The following is an 18,718-nucleotide window of genomic DNA, read 5'->3' on the forward strand; positions in this document are numbered from 1 at the left end:
ACGCACCAAATGGCACGTTAAACATTCGTCTTCACGATCTTTGAGATGTCTGCCATCAAATTTGTTATTATTTGCAATTTGAGAGGGTGCACCGTCATCTTCACTTAAAACAACATTGCTGATGCATCTTCCGCATCTCCCCTGTCACGTGGTGCACGGCCGACCAATAGGAAGCCTTCTTCTTCTTCTTCTTTTGGCTTTTCCCGTCAGGGGTCGCCACAGCGAGTCAACTTTCTCCATCTAACCCTATTCTCTTTGTCTTCCTCTCTCACACCAACTACCTTCATATCCTCTCTCACTACATCCATAAATCTTCTCTTTAGTCTTCCTCAAGACCTCTTGTCTGGCAGCTCCAATTCCAGAATGCGTCTACCAATATATTCTCTATCCCTTCTCTGTACATGACCGAACCATCTCAGTCTGGCTTCTCTGACCTTCTCCCCAAAACATCGAATATGTGCCGTCCCTCTGATGGACTCATTCCTGATCCTATCCATCCTGGTCACTCCCAAAGAGAACCTCAATATCTTCATCTCTGCAACCTCTAGTTCTGCCTGCTGTCTTTTGGTCATTGTAACAGTTTCTAGTCCATACATTATCGCTGGTCTCACCACTGTCTTGTACACCTTTCCGTTCATTCTGGCCGATAGTCTTCTATCACATAGTACCCCTGACACTTTTCTCCACCCATTCCAATCAGCTTGGACCCGTCTCTTCACCTCTTTTCCACACTCTCCGTTGCTCTGGACTGTTGACCCTAAGTACCTGAAATCCTCCAGCTTCTTGATCTCCACTCCCTGTAGCCTCACCGTTCCACCTGAGTTCCTCTCATTCACACACATATATTGAGTCTTGCTGCGACTAACTTTCATTCCTCTCTTTTCTAGAGCATACTTCGACCTCTCTAGAGTTTCCTCAACCTGTTCCCTGCTCTAACTACAGATCACAATGTCTGCAAACATCATGGTCCATGGAGATTCCTGTCTAGCCTCATCTGTCAGCCTGTCCATCACCATTGCTAACAAGAAGAGCCTCAGACCTGATCCCTGATGGAGTCCCAGCTCCACCTTGAACTTCTCTGTTACCCCTACAGCACACCGTACCAGTGTCTCACAGCTAGCATACATGTCCTGCACCAGTCTAACATACTTCTCTGCCACTCCAGACTTCCTCATACAATACCAGAGCTCCTCTCTTGGCACCCTGTCATATGCCTATTCTAGGTCTACAAAAACACAATGCAGCTCCCTCTGGCCTTCTCTGTACTTCTCTATTAGCATTCTCAATGCAAATACTGCATCTGTAGTACTCTTCCTAGGCATAAAGCCAAACTGCTGTTCACAGATGCTGACTTATGCTCTCAGTCTAGTTTCCACTATTCTTTCCCATAACTTCATTGTATGGCTCATCAACTTTATCCCTCTATAGTTGCCACAATTCTGCACATCCCCTGTATTCTTAAAAATAGGCACACTTTGTCTCCTTTCTTCAGGCATCTTCTCACTGTCTAAGATCCTGTTGAATAATCTAGTCAGAAAATCTACCGCTGCCTCTCCTCGACACTTCCATACCACCACAGGTGTATCATCAGGGCCAACTGCTTTTCCACTCTTCATCTTCTTCAATGCCTTCCTCACTTCACTCTTACTAATTTTGCTACTTTGTGGTCTACAATAGTCACCTCTTCTACCCTTGCCTCTCTTTCATTTTCCACATTCATCAGTTCTTTAAAGTACTATTTCCATCTTCCCATCACTCTTCTAGCATCTCTCAATACATTTCCCTCTCTGTCCTTAATCACCCGGACCTGTTGTACACCCATTCCATCTTTATCTCTCTGTTTCGCCAACCTGTATAGATCATTCTCACCCTCCTTTCTATCCATCCGAGCATACAAGTCATCGTACGCTTTTTGTTTTGCCTTTGCTACCTGTATCTTTACCTTTCGCCACATCTCCCTGAACTCCTGTCTATTCTCTTCAGTCCTCTCAGTATCCCACTTCGTCTTTGCTAACCGCTTTCTCTGCATATACTCCTGCACTTCCTCATTCCACCACCAAGTCTCCTTATCTATTTTCCTTCCAGATGACACACCAATTACTCTCCTATCTGTCTCCTTGATAATACAAGCTGCTGTTGTCCAATCATCTGGAAGCTCACCGTGGCCACCCAGACCCTTTCTCAACTCCTCCCTGAAAACCATGCAACACTCCTCCCTTTTCAGCTTCCACCATTTTGTCCTGTGCTCTGCCTTTGTCCTCTTCATCTTCCTTGTCATCAGAGTCATCCTACAAACCATCATCCTATGCTGTCTGGCAACACTCTCACCTACAACTACTTTGCAGTCACTGATCTCTTTCAGGTTACCGCATCTATACAAGATGTAGTCTACCTGCGTGCTCTTACCCCCACTCTTATAAGTTACCCTATGTTCCTGTTTTTTTCTGGAAAAAGGTGTTCACTACAGCCATTTCCATCCTTTTTGCAAAATCTACCACCATCTGTCCCTCTGCATTCCTATCCTGGATACCAAATCTGCCCATCACTTCTTCATCCCCTCTATTGCCTTCGCCAACATGTCCATTGAAGTCTGCACCAATTACCACTCTCTCATTTCTGGGAATATTCTGCATCACTTCATCCACCTCATTCCAGAACTTCTCCTTCTCTTCAGATTCACATCCCACCTGCGGGGCATAGCCACTAACAACATTGAGCATCACACCTTCAATTTCCAATTTCAGACTCATAAGTCTATGTGACATTGTGTAGAATCATGGCCTATTCAACATATTTTAGCACCAGACACCAGTTTTAAGAATTCACTTGTTATTTATAACTTGGTCCAAAAAGCTTCAACATCATGACATGAAGAGTTTTGACCAGATAGGTTTATGGTTTAAACCTTTGGGTAGATTTAGGTAAAGATGGCATACTTTGTGTAGAATCACATCATATTCAGCACCAGGCACCAGCATTAAGAATTCGAAAGTTATTTACAACCTGTGCCAAAAATCTAAAACTTGGAAGATAAACACTTTTTGACCAAATGGGTTTATCTTTTAAAGATGTGGCTCCATATCAGCAACTGTCGCAGATATTGTGTAGAATCGTGTCCTTTTCAATATATTTTAGCACCAGACACCAGATTTCAATAATTCTTTTCTTCTTAAAACTTGTTCTAAAAAGCTTCAATTGGTAAGATAAACACTTGACGTCCAAATGGCTGGATTTCAGTAAATGTGACATATATTGTGTAGAATTACGCCCTATTCAGCATATTCCAAAAACAGACACCAGATTTAAAGAATTCCAAAGTAATTTACAACTTGTTCCAAAAAATTCAATTTGGTGTGAAACATTTTTGAGTAAATAGCTTTGTCTTTCATTCTTTCGGCTGGATTGAGTGAATTTATACATTGTTTCCATAGTGTATTATCACATCCTAATCGGGAAATTTCAGCACCAGACACCAGCTTTAAAGAATTCCAAAGTTGGCAAATACCTTTGCCAAAAACCTTAAACTTGGAAGATAAACACTTTTTGACCAAATGGCTTTATCCTTTGAAGATGCGACTCCATATCAGTAATTGTCACATGTATTGTGTAGAATCATGTCCTTTTCAACATATTTTAGCACCAGACGCCAATTTTAAAGAATTCCCTTCTTGTTTAAAACTTGTTCTAAAAAGCTTCAACTGGTGAGATAAACACTTTATGTCCAAATGGGTTTATGTTTTAAATCTGCAGCTGGATTTCAGTAAATGTGACATATATTGTGTAGTATCACTTCATATTTAACATATTGCAGCACCAAACACCAATTTTTAACAATTCACTTCTTATTCAAAACTTTTTTCAAAAATCCTCAACTTGGTGAGGTAAGAACTTTTCAATCAAATGCCTTTATCATTTAAACATCTGGCTGGATGTTAGTGAATCAGACATTAATTGTTTAGAATCATATCTTATTCAGCATATTTCAAAAACAGACACCAGTTTTGAAGAATTACAAAGTTATTTACAACTTTTGCAAAAAAACCCTCGACTGGCTGAGATGAAAAATTGACCAAATGGCTTTATATTTCTAACTGTTGGCTGCATTTAAGTAAAGATGATATATACTGTGCAGAATCACATCCTATTCAATAATTTTCAACAACAGGTGCCAGCTTTAAGGAATTCAAAAGTAATTTACAACTTGTTAAAACCTACTAAACCTGCAACATGATATTTATACATTTGACATATTTTGTGTAAGTTCAAATCCTATTTAACATATTTCAACAACAGAAACCAGCTTTAAAGAATTCCAAAGTAATTTATAACTTGTTCCAAACACCTTCAGTTTGGGTGATGAACATTTTTGACTAAATGGCTTTATCTTTCATTCTTGCGGCTGGATTTGAGTGAATGTATACATTGTTTAGATTCTGTATTGTGTATAATCACATCCTTATCGGGAAATTTGAGCTTCGGACACCAGCTCTTAAGAATTACAACTTGTGCCAAAAACTGTCAACTTGGTGAGATAAAGATATTATATCCAAATTGCAACTATGAGAGCGCAAAGACCAGACATCCCCCTCCCTTTTTTTTTTTGATATTAATGTATTTTATTTCCTGAGTTAGCAACTTGCTCCTTTCCTCACATTCACTGTTCGTAAGTATGTAGTACCACATTCCACCACAGGATGGCGTGAAACCAACTGTGATTAGTTTGCCGAGACGAGGTCACAGCATTAGTTCAGTGCTGTGTTGGACGTCAGTAATGTGGCTAATGTCTGTGTTACAGCCGACAACAAAACCCGCAAAACCTACACACTGAATCATCATCATTCACGTGTGCAACACAACCACTACAAAAGCTGATGCGGAAGCTGTAGTTAAACCTATCTGTAAATATATTCTGCCAACCCATGGCATACTGCAGAGAATAAATGAAGTTGTACACAATGGGTCAAGTTATGGACATTGACTTAAAGAGACATTGTTCTTATCATCCACAAACTGCAGGGTTAGTGGAAAGAACAAATGAAACAGTAAAAAACATACTAAGAAAATGTATGGAACATACAGGAAAGACATGGCGAGAGTGCATATATATGGTAAAAATGTATATTCAAAGGATTGATTCAAAGGATGGAGAAGCTAGAGCGGATAACTGAGGAAGCGGAGACCAGGGTATGCCAGGTGGAAGACACAAGCCAGCGCCATGAGAGGATGCTGAGGCACCTGTTGAAACGGGAGGCGGCCCTGACGAACATGTGCGACGATCTACAGAATCGGATGCGCCGCAACAATCTGAGAATTTATCAAGTCCCCGAGGAAAGTGAGAAAGGTGACATGATTGGTTTTGTGAGGAACTTAATTGAGACGGCGCTACAACTCCCGCCCGAGCTAAATGTAAAAATCGAGAGGGCACACAGATCACTGGGGCTAAAGCCTGCGAGTTCAGCGCCTCCGCGCTCCATTATCGTGAGGTTTCTGGATTATACAGAAAAAGGAAGCAGTGCTGCGACAAGCATGGGCCCAAAAACGAGTGAAGTTCCAAAAGGGAGTGATTTACTTTAACCAGGATTACTCTCCAGAAATACAGAGGAAGAGAACGCGGGTCCGAGGAGTGATCAAGCAGCTGAAGGAGAAGGAGATCCGGGCAATGTGCCGCTATCCGGCGCAGCTGAGAATCAACTTGGAGTCGGGAGTGAAAACATTTCCTCCGCTGGTGGATGCTGTGCCAACGTTGAAGAAGCTCGGCATCGAGTTGCAGGTTAGCAAGAGAGAGAGACTGGAATGGGAACTCTCAAAAGATACATGATACATACAAGACAGGATGGTGGGAAGAGAGAAAGAAAGGACACATCACTGTCCGCCGCAGACCTGCGGGCTGTTTTGCCGGACTAAAATGATGAGGAGTACTGTGCCCGGGTAATGTTAAAATAATTAGATAACGTTATTACTGTCAATCTTAAAGTTCTATGTGTATTACTGTTCATAGTTTAAACAGCCAAATATGCTGAAGTTAAGTGAATCATATTGTAAAGTTATTGAGAGGAGAGGAGAGTTAACTCTGCTATTATTTTCAATTAATATTTTTTTACGATGAGACCCGTGTTGGGATCACTGCCTCACCAAAGGTTTTGTTTTTTTCTTTGGTCTGTGGTTTGGACAGCACTCAGTGCACTTTGCCCAGAGGGAATCTTAAATCACAACCCTCTGCCTGCATTACAACAGGAGCTGGACAGATCTCTGTACTCAGCTGGACTATTGGAAGTCACATATGTTTACTTTATTTTTTCTGTTCTGTGTTTTAAGAGTTCTTATTTCCTTGACATGTCGGTTAGGTCGGCACAAGTGATTTTTGTTACTACGAGGGCAAGGATAGTTACTTTATGCAAAGGTGAATCTGGGGAGAGTAAAATGAAAATAAGAAATGCCGATTTATGTCAGAGGTAGGGATTGTCAGTTATAATGTCAAAGGATTAAATAATCCTATAAAAATAAAGAAAATGCTGACTCAGTTGAAGAAATGTAATTGCTCAATAGCGTTACTACAGGAAACACACTTAAATGAGGTAGAACATAAGAAATTGAGGAGAGACTGGGTTGCACAGGTATTCTATGCTTTTTCTTCAAACAGCAGAAAGAGGGGAGTAGCAATTTTAATTAGTCATTCATTTAGTTTTGCAATTCAGAGAGAAGTGAAGGATAAAGCGGGGAGATATATACTTATTATGGGAACCTTGAGTGGAGTAGAGCTAACTATCATGAATATCTATGCCCCTAATGAAGATGACCCCAATTTCTTTAAAGAAGTGGCAACTGTAATGGCAAGAGAAGCCAGAGGTACTATAATTTTAGGAGGAGATTTCAATTGTGTTTTAAATGTAAAATTGGATAAAACTCCTTATGATTATGGGCCCATTAGCAGGAAATCCAGGGCAGCAAAACATATGTTGGAAGAATTAGGACTTGTGGATGTTTGGAGGGCTAAGAACCCGACCACGAGAGATTTCACCTTTCTGTCCATGGTACATGGGTCATACCCAAGAATTGATTTGATTTGCATTTCAAAACAAAGCTTATATAAAGTCAGAGAATGTGTTATTGAACCTGGTACCCTATCTGATCACGGTCCTGTATATATGAAATTAAATTTAGGCTTTGGTTGGCACTTCAAATACTGGAGACTAAATATCTCATTGTTGACAGATTCAAGTATAAAGGAAAACATAAAAAAAGCAATTGATGAGTACTTCAAAATTAATGATAATGGATCAGTATCCCCCTCGACTCTTTGGGATGGGGCAAAGGTGGTGCTGAGAGGGAAATGTATTGAAATTGCGATTAGATTAAACCGACAGAGAATGGAAAAGGAAAAACAGCTGGAAAGTGACATAAAAAGACTAGTACATGAACACAAAATGACAAGGGACAAAAATGTCTTTAAACAAATACAAGAAAGTAAAACCTCCTTGGATGAACTTCTCACACAAAAAGCAGAGGGAGTACTTTGATACACAAGCCAAAGGTACTATGAAAAGGGAAATAGGGCAAGCCGGCTACTTGCCTTTCAACTGAGGAAACAACAATCAAGCCGTATTGTCCCTAAGATAAAACACCCCTCCTCTCTGACCGAGGTCTCCCACCCAGAGGAGATAGCTGAGGCATTCCAAACTTACTATAAAAACCTTTATGATACATCAGGAGAAACACAAGACAAAAGGAAATTAGAAGATATATTCAAAAATCTTGATTTAAGAAAACTCTCTGCATCTGAGGCGGACGAATCAATAGCTCCTATCTGAGAAAACCCACCTATCTGACCCACCTAAGACCTGGTCTGAGGCAGTAATAGCGGTTATACACAAAGAGGGGAAAGATCCATTAGATTGTGGTGCCTATAGGCCAATCAGTTTGTTGGGGAATGACGTAAAGATTATTAGTGCCATATTAGCAAATAGAATGCAGAAGTATTTAGGTAAATTGATTAATCCAGACCAGACTGGTTTCATACCAGGTCGACAAGGAGCAAATATTAGAAGAGCATTAAATGTACAATCAGTGGCAAGACATTCAGTTCACCCGTCAATGCTTCTCAGTCTAGATGCTGAGAAGGCGTTCGACAGAGTGGACTGGACATATCTGAAATTTACTATGGAACAAATGGGATTTAATATGACATTTATAAATGGATTGAAGCACTGAATAAAGACCCAATATCAAGGATCAGGGTGAATGGGTACCGCTCCCAATTTTTTCACCTTAAAAAAGGAGTCAGGCAGGGAAACCCAATCTCGCCTATTTTTTCGCATTGTGTATCGAACCGCTTGCTGAATTGATAAGGACAAACGATCAGATCGAGGGAATAGTAGATGAAGAAGGGGAGATGCACAAAATTTCGTTGTTCGCGGATGACGTTCTTTTGTTTATAAGAAACCCTCAGTCATCTATACCGGCCCTTATGCAATGCCTGAGGGACTATGGGGAGGTGTCAGGGTACAAGGTGAATGAGGGGAAATCAGAAGCAATGATGATAACAGGATGCTGGCCGACATGCTTGGACGGACAGGTGAAATTCAAGTGGTCAAAAGGGGGCTTTAGATACCTGGGAATCATTCTCACACACGACACAAGTCAGCTATATAAGGCAAATTATGGCAAACTAATTTCTCAGATCAAAAATGACATGGAAAGATGGGAGGTGCTTCCTTTGTCCTTAGTTGGGAGGATAGAAAGTATCAGGATGAATGTCCTACCTAGAATGCTGTTTCTGTTCAATGCTCTGCCTATCACTGTTCCTGTATCTACCTTTACATTACTGGATAAGCTCATTTCCAAATATATATGGCAGAACAAGAGGCCCAGAGTGAGATTGAAAATACTCTGTGCACCCAGAGATAAGGGCGGATTGGCCTTGCCACACTTAAGAAGTTACTACCTGGCAGCACAACTTGGAAAAATGGTCTCATGGATAAAACTAGATATGGACACAAGATAGGTGCATATAGAGCAAGGTTCAGTTAAAAATGTTTCGCTTTCAACTCTCCCCTTTCTAAATTCAAAAGCAAGACGTGGACTTAAGATACAAAATGAATATGTCAACCATACACTTAAGGTTTGGGAAAAGACAAGACGATTCCTGAATCTACCTCTAGCTCTATCGAGGGCAGCAAAAATAACAGCAGCAGGTGACTTTCTGCCAGCAAAGATGGACGGTGGTTTCATTAGATGGGCAGGGAAAGGTTTAATCACAATAAATCAGTTATTTGAAGGAAGAACTCTGAGGGCTTTTTCACAACTTCAGGCAAAATACGACATTGATTCTAAGGATTTATTTTGATATTTTCAAATTCGACATTATTTGATGACACACAAAGAATGGGACAATATTAAAGAAGCTTCAACTAATTTTGAACAATATTGGACTGAGATAGTTGAGAACAAAATGAACATTAAAAATACAATATCAGATATATATGGCAGGATACATATGGACACTTCAGTAGACACACTGGATGTGAAAGCTAAGTGGGAACTGCAATCTAATGCCATGATTGCTGATGGAGAACGGGAGAGTTCTTGGTTGCCCTGGCAACAATGTTTAAGCAGCCCAACATGGAGGGAGTTCAGCTGGAAGTTAAGAATAAGGTATTTTAAATCTCCCTTGATAATAGCTTCGTATGATAATAACTGTTCTCCCCTGTGTTGGAGGGGCTGTGGCATAACGGGGGACTTTTCCCACATTTTTTGGGACTGCCCTAAACTGATGAAATTCTGGGAAGAGATAAAAAAAACAAATAAGGGAGATTTTAAAATCAAACAGACCAATTGATCCACAGCAATTTATTATGGGTACAGCATCAACAAGCGGCCTAGGAAAAAACAGGTGTTTACGCTTAGAGTTCTTCTATTAATTGCACATAAAATGATCACAGTAAATTGGCTCAAACCCCACCCACCTACCCTGGACCAGTGGCGTCAGAGGCTTAAGGATGTAAACTGCATGGAACGCATAACAGCAAACTTACGACTTCAGACAGACCTATATCTTGACAAATGGGCACCCATTAAAAAATATTTGGAGAGTTGAAGATATTATCTCTATTTGACTGAGTTAGATGCTTTTCTTGGTGTTTGGGTTTTGTTTTTTTTTGTTTTTTTTTCTGTTTTTTTTTAGTTTTATTTTATTTTTCACTTGCTATTGAGGAAATAAGTGACCTATAAAGATTATTGTATAATGTATATCTTGTTATGAGGTTTTGTAAGAATGTATAAAACTCTGTTAAGGAACCTGTTCTAATAAATGTTCAAAAAAAAAAAGAAAAACATTTTTGACCAAATGGCTTCATCTTTCTTGTGGCTGGATTTGAGGGAATTAATACATTGTGTAGATTCTGTCATGTGTAGCATCACATCCAGATCAGCATATTTCATCACCGGTCACCAGCTTTAAAGAATTAGAGATATTTACAACTTGTGCCAAACAACCTTCAACTTAGTGAAATAAACATTTTAGGTCCAAATGCCTTTATTTTCAAACTTCCGCCTGGATTTCGTTACAGTTGACCAATAGAGTGCAAATTCACATCACATTCAACAATTTTCAGCAACAGACACCAGCTTTTAAGAATTCGAAAGCAATTTACAACTTGTTCCAAATGCCTTCAATTTGGCGAAATAAACATTTTTGATCAAATGGGTTTCTCTTCCCTTCTTGCGTCTGGATTTCAGTGAATGTATACATTTTGTAGATTTTATATTGTCTAGAATCACATCTTAATCAGCATATTTCAGCGCCAGACACCAGCTTTAAGGAATTCCAATGTTATTTACAACTTGTTCCAAAGAGCTTACACTTTGCAGGGTACACATAATTGGACAAATGGCTTTATATTTCATTCTTGCTGCTGGATTCTAGTGAATTTATATAATGTGTAGATTTTTTATTGTGTAGAATCACATCCTATTCAACATTTTTCAACAAGAGTAACTACCTTTAAAGAATTCTGAAATAATTTACACCTTGTTCAAAAAACCTTAAATTTGGCGAGATAAACATTTTTGACCAAATGGCTTCATCTTTCATTCTTGCAGCTAAATTAGAGTGAATTCATACATTGCGTAGATTCTGTATTGTGTAGAATCACATCCATATCTGCATATTTCATCAACAGACACAAGCTCTAAAGAATGACACGAAAACCATCAACTTGATGAGAAAAACAATTTTGACCAAATGGCTTTATCCTTTAATCCTGCGGCTGGATTTTAGTAAATATGAAATATATTGTGTTGAATCATGTCCTATTACGCATATTTCAGCAACAGACACCAGCTTGAAAGACTTCCAAAATTATTTTTAACTTGTGCCAAAAACCTTCAATTTGGTGAGATAAACACTTCCTGAACAAATTGCTTTACCATTTAAACATGTGGCTGGATTTCATTAAATATAAACTATATATTGTTGAGCATCACATTTTTTTTAGCATTTTTTAATTTTGTACTTCTTTTATACCTGGTGTCTGGTGCTGATATATGATGAATAGAATGTGATTCTACAGATTAAATGTCATATTTACTGAAAACCAGCAACAGGATTAAAGATAAAGGAAATTAATCAGCAAGTGTTTATCTCACCAAGTTGAATCTTTTCTGAACAAGTTTAAATAACAATGGAAGTCTTTAAAACTAGTGTCTGGAGTTAGAATGTTTTGAGTAAGACGTAATTCTATTACAATATGTCACATTTACTGAAATCCAGTCGCAGGGATAAAAGATTAAGCCATTTGGTCAAAAAGCGTTAATCTCAACAAGTTGAAGGTTAATGGAACAAGTTTAAAATTATTTTAGAATTCTTTAAAGAACTCCAAAGTAATTTACACCTTGTTCCAAACATTTCTAGGCCATACAGCATCGCTGGTCTCACCACAGTCTTGTACACCTTTCCTTTCATTCTGGCCCATAGTCTTCTATCACATAGTACCCCTGACACTTTTCTCAATCCCATCCCAACCTGCTTGGACCCGTCTCTTCACCTCTTTTCCACACTCTCCGTTACTCTGGACTTTTGACCCCAAGTACCTGAAATCCTCAAACTTCTTGATCTCCACTCCCTGTAGCCTCACCGTTCCAGCCGAGTTCCTCTCATTCACACACATATATTCTGTCTTGCTGCAACTAACTTTCATTCCTCTCCCTTCCAGAGCATACCTCCACCTCTCTAGATTTTCCTCTACCTGTTTTCTGCTCTCACTACAGATCACAATGTCATCCGCAAACATCAAGGGGTTTCCTGTCTAACCTCATCTGTCCATCACCATTGCGTACTAGAACGGGCTCAGAGCTGATCCCTGGTTGAGTCCCTCCTCCACCTTGAACTTCTCTGTTACCCCTACAGCGCACCGTACCAATGTCTCACAGCTAGCATACATGTCGCGCACCAGTTTAACATACTTCTCTGCCACTCCAGATTTCCTCATATAATACCAGAGCTCCTCTCTTGGCACCCTGTCATATGCTTTTTCTCGGTCTACAAAAACACAATGCAGCTCCCTCTGGCCTTCTCTGTACTTCTCTATTAGCTTTCTCAACGCAAATACTGCATCTGTAGTACTCTTCCTCGGCATGAAGCCATACTGCTTTTCACAAATGCTGACTTCTGCTCTCAGTCTAGTTTCCACTACTCTTTACCATAACTTCATTGTACGGCTCATCAACTTTATCCCTCTATAGTTGCCGCAATTGTGCACATCCCCTATATTCTTAAAAATAGGCACCATCACACTTTGTCTCCATTCTTCAGGCATCTTCTCACTCTCTAAAATCCTGTTGAATAATCTAGTCAGAAAATCTACTGCTCCCTTTCCTAGACACTTCCACACCTCCACAGGTATATCATCAGGACCAACTGCTTTTCCCCTCTTCATCCTCTTCAATGCCTTCCTCACTTCACTTTTACTAATTTGTGCTACTTTGTGGTCTACAATAGTCCCCTCTTCTACCCTTGCCTCTTTCATTTTCCCCATTCATCAGCTCTTCAAAGTACTCTTTCCATCTTCTCATCACTCTTCTAGCATCTGTCAATGCATTTCCTTCTCTGTCCTTAATCACCCGGACCTGTTGTACATCCTTTCCATATTTATCTCTCTGTTTTCGCCAACCTGTATAGATCATTCTCACCCTCCTTTCTATCCATCCGAGCATACAAGTCACCGTACGCTTTTTGTTTTGCATTTGCTACCTCTATCTTTACCTTTCGCTATATCTCCCTGAATTCCTGTCTGTTCTCTTCAGTCCTCTCAGTATCCCACTTCTTCTTTGCTAACCTCTTTCTCTGTATACACTCCTGCACTTCCTCATTCCACCACCAAGTCTCCTTGTCTACTTTTCTTCCAGATGACACACCGAGTACTCTCCTATCTGTCTCCCTGATAACTCGAGCTGCTGTTGTCCAATCATCTGTAAGCTCACCGTGACCACCCAGACCCTTTCTCAACTCCTCCCTTAAAACCATGCAACACTCCTCCCTTTTCAGCTCCCACCACTTTGTCCTCTGCTCTGCCTTTGTCCTCTTCATCTTCCTTGTCACCAGAGTCATTTAGCTGCCCCACCTCATGGGCTCATCCAGGTGGATGAAGGGAATATAAATAAAGAAAACAAACTATAATAGAGATTTAATAAAGCGCGAAAAACAGTCAACATGCAAGCAGTGGGCGTGGCTCGTTGGTCTTGGGGTATGATTCTCGCTTAGGGTGCGAGAGGTCCCGGATTCAAATCACTGATGATTCCCTGACTCTCATCTTGTTTGCTCCTACTTTTTCACAGCGCTGTAATGTGAGCAAGTAAGTTTGTTTTGTTTTGTTGTCATTTGAACCGGGATATTAGCTCCGACTCCTTTGTTGCACAGGATACCTACGTTGAAGACAACTGATAGGTGAGAGCGTACCTTGACGTTGACCGGACAGGGAAGACCGAAGAACTGGTAAAATGTCACCCTTGAAAAGGTATTGAATGTGAGAAAACCTAATGGCAAATGAGATGTGACTTGATTTTCTCTGCAATGCTGATCACAATCAATGGAGCCCTATCCCCACCATAATTGGGCCTGGTGGAGAAATACAAGTATTACTAAGCAAGACATGAGACAATGTCAAAGAGTCCCAACATCTCTTCAGCGGCAGTGCTGCTTCTACCGTAGAGACTGGGAGAAAATGAAAAGTAAAGCAAAGGCAAAGTCTGCCGTGAGACAAAGGGACATTGTGGGCCAATTCAACATGGCAAGAGGTGCAGGAAAACAAAAATATCCCACATGACGGAAGGCTTCTCCCGCTGAGCAGCACCAGCTGGTGGTACTGGACATGCACCACCAGGAAGAAGCAGACTGAATTGCCAGAGCTTTGTCCCTCACCAAGCATGGCCGCTGGGTGAGCTGAGATGGTGTAAAAAGTAGTATGATCTTTTGGAGCGGCAGTGGAACATGGAGGCCACAAGCTGAGCTTGACCATCAGATCCATGTATGATGTCCTGCCCCCTCCTGCCAAAGTACAAAAGTATTTTGGAGAGGATCCAGCCTGTTTCCAGTGTCCTGCCGAAGCAATCCCAAAGAAAATCCTTGAGGGCTGTAAGACCAGGTTCCCCTGAAGAATAATCAGAGCCTGCATGCTAATCTGAAGGCAGATTCACCTGTTGCCCCAAGCAAACGGTGAAGTGCCTGGTTACTGCAATGGAAAACGAGAAGGTAGCCAGCAATGCCATGGGCCCATTGTAAGCCCTGGTACTAAAGGGCTTACGAGTAGACTCTATTTTCAGTCTCACCATTCTGGATGACATTATAGCGAGGTGGTCCTGAGAACCAAATACTACAAAGGTGTCTTCCTTGTGAAGCTGACACTTGGGAGTTTTTTCTTCTATATAAGTAATCATTGGGTGGAAAAGTCTGTGATGGTTGAACATTGCTGCTGAAACAGAGGATGCAAGGTGTGTGCGAAGAGTAGACCAGATCTGTCCGTATGACACAGCAGAATGTAGCATTGGAAGGGCTCGGGCTCGTCCGGGATTTGAACCCGGGACCTCTCGCACCCAAAGCGAGAATCATACCCCTAGACCAACGAGCCACAAAAGCTTGCAATGAGTTGAGTCACGACCAATCAAATTTGATTATTCATATAGCGCCAAACACCAACACAGCGTTTCCATGATGCTGTACAAATATAGAGCAGGACTGAACCACACTCTTTGGAAAGACTTACAGAATACCCACATTCCCGAATAAACAAGCACTTGGAGACGCTTTGAGGAAACACTGCCCTTTACCAGCTCGAAACTGATATGAGATTTCTGAGCCTTGGGGTTTTCTTCTGATGACCACCTGCTTTTATTCTAATATGGCACTAATGGCAGGCAGCCACTTGCTGAGAGTACAATGCAAGGTGTGAAATGTAGCTGAGGCCGTGGTCTTCACATTCTACAGTCATGGCCAAAAGTTTTGAGATTGCCACTTTCACAATGTCTGTTCCTTCATGGTTTTTAGGTGTTTGCCAGATGGTTCTATTGTTGTGTCATTCTCCAAACTTTTGGCCATGACTGTACAGACCTGGTCGTCCCATCACAATTGATGAACAGCTTTACCCATCAGAAACGTTGCCCTTTGATTCAATATATTGCTACAAAACCAGATAAGTTTGGCATCAAACCACCAAACACCAGCTTTAAAGAATTCCAAAGTAATTTACAACTTGTCAACTATTTACAACTTTACAACTATTAACACCAACGCCATCTTCAAAAAGGGTCAGAGCCGCCTGTTCTTCCTCAGGAGGCTCAGATCTTTCAATGTCTGCAGGACCATGCTGCAGATGTTCTACCACTCGGTGGTGTCCAGCGTCATCTTCTACGCTGTTGTGTGCTGGGGCAGCAGGCTCAAGACAGCTGACGCTAACAGACTCAACAAGCTCATCAGGAGAGCTGGATCTGTCCTGGGCGTGGAGCAGGAGTCTGTGGTGCAGGTGTCAGAGAGGATGCTGAAGAAGCTCCTCAGCATCATGGACAACATCCATCACCCCCTGCATGCCACACTGACGTCCTGTCAGAGCTCTTTCAGCCGTAGACTGATACCACCGAGGAGCTCCACTGAACGCCACAGGAGGTCTTTCCTCCTGAGGCGATCAGACTTTTTAACTCCTCTCCATTCAGCCGCCGGCAACCATAACAACCTATCTTTAACCTAAAAACAAACAAAAATGTGCAATATCTCATTTCTGTGCAATATTCAGAAACTCTGCAATATTTCATCATATTTCATCTCATCTCGTAACAGTTACACTACAATGTTCCCTTCTATCATACTATTGTGCACTCCTTACCTCACTTGTTACTAAGACACTTATAGTTTTATCACTGCTTACTAAGACACTTTATAGTTTCACTGAGACACTTTATAGTTTATAGTTTATTTTTATTTCTAATTCTGCCTTTCTTTTATGATTTGTTACTGTTATATTTTCTGTAACTCTGGCACTGCAATTTCCTTCGGGATTAATAAAGTTGTTCTTATTCTTATTCTTATTCTTATTCTTATTCTTATTCTTATTCTTAAGAAAAGAAGCGAGGAAGGCAACGAAGAGGATGAGGAGTTCAAAGGCAGTGGGTCCTGATGACATGCCGTACATGTGGAGGCATGGAAGTGTCTAGGAGAGCCAGCGGTACGGAGGTCAGCGACTGGATGATTCAAAAGAAAAAGAAATACAGCACACATGGAAAAATACTGTACAGGGATGACAAGAAAGGCAACGAGCGACAGACAGAGACGGCGAGACAACGGAAAGTGACCCGAAAGGTAAGGCGAGGAACTATGACTGAGTGCTTCACTGTGACTCCGGTGGGACAGACACAAGGGAATGAGCGCGGGTGTCCGTGTGTGAAATGTTGGCGCTCTTGAGAGACAGCACCCCCTGCTGGGGACAGAGAGGACAAACATGAAAAAGCTTACAGCACCTGGTATTCCAAGGCGGTCTCCCATCCAAGTACTAACCAGGCCCGACCCTGGTTGGCTTCCGAGATCAGACGAGATCGGGCGTGTTCAGGGTGGTATGGCCGTAAACGAGGGAGACCCGCGCGGAAGGGCATTTTATAAGCAGCCGTCCTCTGTCTTTTCCACCTCCAGTCATTTCCACATCTGTCAGGAGCTCCTTCTATTTAGTCTCCATGATTACAGCCAGTGGCGCCCGAGGCTACTCTAACCGAAAATCATCAGACACTCCTTAGGCTACAGCCTAAGGTAAAAAGGGAGCTAGCAAAGGCCATAGCATAAAAGTTCAAGGTGGAAGCGGGACTCCGTCGGGGATAGGCCCTGAGCCCCTTCTTGGTCGCAATGGTGACGGACGGGCTGATGGATGAGGGTAGACATGAATCTCCACGGACCGTGACCTTTGCGGATGCCGTTGTGATCTGTGGTGAGAGCAGAAAACAGGTGGAGGTCAATCTAGAGAAGTGGGGGTATGCACTGCGTACTCAATCGGGGGGGGGAACCCACGCGGACTCTTCACAAATACTGCAGGATCCGGGAGCTCAAACACCATCCGTCTCGCACACACACGCACACACCGCCCTGCGTGAATCTCTCACACACACACACTCCGTCAAAAAAACGTCAACTCTGAGTTCTGACGGGCCGGGACGCCGAAAACGACACGGACGCTTCAATTTTCACGAAGAAGTCAGAGGACAACCGGAACACGTTCCGTCCGTCCTCCTGATGCTGCCAGGGGTTTCTGCCGCTCTACGACCGGGAGAACTTCCCCCTGAGCCCAGTCTGACACAGTCTATCGGGGGCAATCCATCCGTTTCAAATGCGATCCATTTAGGCTCAGTTCTGGTCCATAGCGGGATTTTATCGGGCTGCACGGGGCGAATGGTAGGGACAGGGTTTCAGGCAGACACGCTCGTGTGTCGCTATCTACCGCTCCCTACCGGCAGAAACAACGGGGACAGTGTCGCTGGTCACGCAAGGCACAGACAAGATCTGGATCCCATGTATGTTGGTTACGTATGACGTTGTTGGAGGACACGGCAACCTTGACACCGGACACAAAAGCGGGGGGTGCACCGTTCCCGGAGATACTGCAATACCAGGTCGATGCGCGGAGTGGACGGAGCAAGCCCCTATCCCATCTCCCTGTTCCAAAAATCAATTTAATATTAGGTCCGAGGATAGGGGACGTACCAGATGTTAAACTGATAAAAACAGATACTACACTTGATCTTAGCCCCACCCTGTCTCCGCCGCTCGGCCCGGAGCGACGGCGCATCTCCCCCATCGCCCCCATCGCCCCCATCGCTCCCATCGCCCCGGAGACGGAGGTCCCGGTGGAGGCCGACGTTCCTGCTTTACAAGAAACAACATGGCTGATGCATCTTCCGCATCTGCCCGGTCACGTGGTGCACGCCCCCCCGACAGGACGCCAAAGCATCAAAGTAAACCCAGGACTTCAACAAGCAGACTCCTAGGAATCGTGTCCCCTTCAAATCAACCTGGAATGTGGCAAAAAGTCGCCCGTGAGGAGAAAAGACACAGGTGGAAACAGGACGTTTGAACCGCTCACGATACACAGCGCGGCAAACGGGCGCCATCTTGTGAACCCGTCTGGTTACCGCATCGTTGCGACCAGCTCTCACAGAGACTCGCCGCTCATCGCCGGGAAACACGATTCAAAAA

At 42.4% G+C, this 18,718-nt stretch overlaps 2 non-coding genes and 1 pseudogene across 2 annotated transcripts; all 3 read right to left on the reverse strand.

The window, feature by feature from the left end:
* Window positions 1-15,047: 15,047 nt before the first annotated feature.
* Window positions 15,048-15,119, reverse strand: trnap-ugg (transfer RNA proline (anticodon UGG)). The gene has a single exon. It is a non-coding gene; the product is annotated as a tRNA-Pro (tRNA).
* Window positions 15,120-16,986: 1,867 nt separating this feature from the next.
* LOC147219875 (5S ribosomal RNA) lies at window positions 16,987-17,105 on the reverse strand. Its single transcript, XR_015108584.1, has one exon. It is a non-coding gene; the product is annotated as a 5S ribosomal RNA (ribosomal RNA).
* A 993-nt stretch (window positions 17,106-18,098) lies between these two features.
* On the reverse strand, window positions 18,099-18,304 carry LOC147219876 (U2 spliceosomal RNA; annotated as a pseudogene).
* Between the last annotated feature and the right edge of the window lie 414 nt (window positions 18,305-18,718).

This window comes from Fistularia commersonii, chromosome 24, assembly GCF_037954325.1.
Source record: "Fistularia commersonii isolate RoL2024-O1a breed Wild chromosome 24, RoL_Fcom_v1.0, whole genome shotgun sequence".
Classification (NCBI taxonomy): Eukaryota; Metazoa; Chordata; class Actinopteri; order Syngnathiformes; family Fistulariidae; genus Fistularia; species Fistularia commersonii.